The sequence below is a fragment of the Mirounga angustirostris genome, unplaced genomic scaffold (genome assembly GCF_029215605.1).
Source record: "Mirounga angustirostris isolate CCGP_5_RB_7025 unplaced genomic scaffold, mMirAng1.0.hap1 SCAF_6, whole genome shotgun sequence".
Taxonomy (NCBI): Eukaryota; Metazoa; Chordata; class Mammalia; order Carnivora; family Phocidae; genus Mirounga; species Mirounga angustirostris.
Genome location: NW_026991714.1, coordinates 126,786,826 through 126,791,235, shown reverse-complemented (window position 1 = coordinate 126,791,235; position 4,410 = coordinate 126,786,826). Strand labels below are relative to the sequence as shown.

The 4,410-nt window shown below is 37.1% G+C and overlaps 1 pseudogene; it reads left to right on the top strand.

Moving 5' to 3' along the window:
- Window positions 1–337: 337 nt before the first annotated feature.
- LOC123846757 (histone deacetylase 2-like) lies at window positions 338–3,503 on the top strand (annotated as a pseudogene).
- Window positions 3,504–4,410: the final 907 nt, after the last annotated feature.

The window sequence follows — 4,410 nt, the reverse complement described above, 5'->3', positions numbered from 1 at the left end:
CATTTTATCTTCTTTCTTCCTTTCTGAAATTCAGAACTCCATATACCCTTGCCTCTGTGCAGGAGATGGTTGGCTCCCAGTTACTATTTTCCATAAGTTCATAAAAATAACAGGATTGGTCAGCACACATTTTTTCCCCCTTATTATCTTACCCAATCATTTGATTAGTATTTTCAAAAATAACAGTTGATATGTTTTGCTTCTAATTACAATGATAGTAGGTGTTCAACATAAAAAGTGGAAAATGCAGAAAAGCAAAAAGCAAAAAAATGAAAATGTTACCCTACAGAGATAATCACTGACAATATTTTACTGTATACACTAGGTGCTCTTGAGCCCTCCCATCACCCTTTTCTCTCCATCTGCCAGCCTACCGTTCTCTATGGCACTGCCACCCCCAAGTTGGATTGAGGCCCAGCAGCAGGAGCAGAAGGAGCCAGAGCTGGGAGCTGGCTGTGGTCTGGGAGTCCATGGCCTAGTGTTAGGGAGGTGGCAAGAAGAAAGTCAGCTACTACTATGATGGTGATACTGGAAATTATTATTATGGATGGGGTCAGCCCATGAAACCTCAGAATCCTCATGTCCTGTAACTTGCTGCTAAATTATGGCTTATATAGAAAAATGGAAATATACAGTCCCATAAGACCACTGCTGAAGAAATGACAAAATACTACAGTGATGAATACATCAAATGTTTACGTTCAGTAAGACCAGATAACATGTCTGAGTATAGTAAGCAGATGCAGAAATTTAGTGTTGGAGATGATTGTCCAGAGTCTGATGGACTGAGTTCTATAAGCTCTCAACTGGTGCTTGGGGCTGTGAAGTTAAACCAACAACAAACCAACATGGCTGTTAACTGGGCTGGAGGATTACATCATACTAAGAAATCAGAAGAATAGGATTCTGTTGTGTTAATGATATTGTACTTGCCATCCTTGAATTACTGAAGTATCCTCAGAGAGTCTTACATATTATTATTGATATTCATCATGGTGATGGTACTCAAGAAGCTTTTAAGCAGCAGATCATTTAATGACTACTATTCCATAAATATGGGGAATACTTACCTGGAACAGGAGACTCTAGGGATATTGGTACAGAAAAAGGCAAATACTCTGCTGTCAACTTTCCAGTGAGAGATGGTATAGATGATGAGTCATGGGAAGTTATGTAAGCCTATTATCCTAAAAGTGATAGAGATGTATCAACTTAGGGCTGGGGTGTCATAGTGTGGTGCAGACTCACTGGTGATAGACTTGGTTGCTTCAAGCTGACAGTCAAAGGTCATGCTAAATGTGTAGAAGTGGTAAAAACTTTCCATATGCCATTACTGATGCTTGGGGGAGGTGGGTAGACAATATGTAATGTTGCTCGATATTGGACATGTAATACTGCAGTTGCCCTCAATTGTGAGGTGTTCCCAGTGAATGGCCATATAATGATTACTTTTAGTATTTTGGACCAGACTACAAACTGCATATTAGCCCTTCAAACATGACAAACCAGAACACTATGGAATATATGGAAAAGATAAAACAGCATTTTTTTGAATATTTACACATGCTACCTCATGCACCTGGCATCCAGATGCAAACTACTCCAGAAGATGCTGTTCATGAAGACAGTGGAGATAAAGATGGAGAAGTTTCAGACAAGAGAATTTCTGTTTGAATACCAGATAAACAGATAGCTTGTGATAAGGGCTTCTCAGATTCTGAGGGTGAAGGAAAAGGAGGTCATAGAAATATGGCTATCATAGGAAAGTGCAAAGAAAACTAGAACTGAAGAAGACAGGAAGGAAACTGAGGACAAAAAAAGTAGATGTTAAGGAAGAAGATAAATCCAAGGACAAGCGTGGTGAAAAAACAGATACCAAAAGAGCCAAATCAGAACAGCTCAGCAACCTTTGAATTTGACAGTCTCCCAATTTCAGAAACCATAAAAAGGAGAGAAAATATTGGGAAGAAAGTTTTTTCCTTTTGAAGGCTCCTGGCTTCATCTTATACTAGTTTGGCATGGACTGTGTTTATTTTCAAAATGGCTTGTTTTTGTTTTTCTTGGCAAGTTTTATTGTGACTTTTCTAATTATAAAGCAAAATTTCTTTTCTCCATCATGCTTTATGTAATAGTATTTAAAATTGATGTTACTGTGTCAAAAAATGATCTACTAAAGAAGTAAGTGGACTTTCTGAGCTGATTTTTCCATGTTTTATAATTCTCTTTATTAAAAAAAAATTGTAGTTGGAGAAAAAACAAACTACAAAACTACAGTAATTAACACTGCATGACACTGGTGTATAGATAGACATATAGGTTGAAGATCCAGAAATAAAACCTCACACTTATGGTCAATTGATTTTCAACAAGGGTATCAAGACAACTTAATAGGGAAAGAATAGTCTTTTCCACAAAGGGGGTGGGACAACTGGATATTCACATGCAAAAGAATGAAGTTGGACCTCTTCCTTAAATCATACACAAAAATTAACTCCAAGTGGCTCATAGACCTAAATGTGAGAGTTAAAACTATAAAACTCTTAGAAGAAAAAAATAGGAGTAAATCTTCATGACCTTGAGTTAGGCAGTAGGTTCTTGAAATGACACCAAAAACACAAGTAACAACAACAAAAAAAACATAGATTTCATCAAAATTTTAAACTTTTGTGCTTCAAAGGACAATATCAAAAAAGTGAAGAGACAACCCTCAGAATGGGAAAAGATATTTGCAAACCATATACAATATGGGATTTGTACCCAGAATATATAAAGAACTCTGGTAACTCAGTAATTAAAGACAACCAATTTAAAAATGGGCAAAGGGCTTGAATAGACATTTCTCCAAAGATGATATACAAATATCCAATAAACAAATGAAAAGATTCTCAAGATCGTTAGTTACCAGAGAAATGCAAATCAAAGCCACAATGAGATACCACTTCACACCCACTTGGATGGCTAAAATAAAGATACGAACAGGTACTTACAAAAATAGGGAGAAGTTAGAATCTTCATAAATTTCTGCTAGGAATGTAAAATGGTGCAGCCACTTTGGAAAACTGTTTGGCAGTTCCTCAAAGTGCTAAGTGTAGAATTACCATATGACTAACAATTTCACTCCAAGGTGTATACCCGGGACAAATAAAACACGTCCACACAAGAACTTGTACAAGAGTATTCATAATAGCGTTATTCATAATAACGAAAAGTGGAAACAACCCAAATGTTTATTATCTATTGGTGAATGGGTAAACAAAATGTAAAAGAGCCATACAATGGAATATTATCTGGCCATTAAAAGGGAAAGAAGTACAGATACATGCTACAATGTGGATGAACCTCAAAAACATTATGCTAAATGAAAGAAGCCAGACACAAAAGATCACATTGTATGATTCCATTTATGTAAAATGTCCATAACAGGCAAATCTATAGAGACAGAAAGTGGATTCATGGTTGCTTAGGGCTGTAAAGTGATGGCAAATGAGCATAGTGTTTTCTCCGGGGGGGGGGGGGGCGCGGTTGGAGGGGAACAGAGTGATGATAATATTCTAAAATTAGATTGCAGTGATGACTGTACGACTCGTTTTCTAAAAACCACTGAACTGTACACTTAAATGGGTGAATTTTATAGTATGTGAATTATATCTTAATAAAACTTTAAAAAAAGAATATATATACAAGCACAAAATAATAATTAGCACAAATTGTCCTGATAAAATAGAAGCATGATGTCTAGTAAGTACTTCATGGCTTTCATAGGTAATTTTCTAAACCCTGCCTCAGGGCATGCAGTGTCAAGACTCAGGTTCAAGACAATATCCCAGCAGAAGGCATGCTGGAATATCAGAAGTACAGAATTGGAACAGGCCAATAAGGAGAAGGGAAAAATCCCAGTACCAGGCACAACCAGAACTGAAACGAATTGGGCCACTTTTGGGGAGTCAACAGTCTAGAGTTTCCAAGGGGGGTTGGTGAACTCTGGCTGGACTGAAGTGATGTTGATATAAGAGAAAAATTTGATACCAGGCATAGGTCCTGTCAGGTAAACAGTAGGTAATTCTACAAATTTGCAATCACAGTGAGAAAGATTTAGGGCAAAATACCTTTGGTCTCAGTGATGTCAAAGTTTAAGTCTCCAGACCTTTACATAATTGGTACCAACGTTGTATTCAGAGTAGGCAGTTCTAGTTCTGATTTTTTTCATGAAGCTGGACTCAACATCGTATTTATGGTTGTTTGGGATGAAATAACCCTCATGGATTTCCATTCTCAGGGCTCCTATAAGCCAAACTCAAGAAGCTTGCTCAGGCCTCTTTCCTATCTACCTTCTCTGTTAGTTTCTAACATGGAAGGGATAGGTTTGATCTTCAATGATGATCCAGTTACTCAAACTGAAAAAAATTTTCT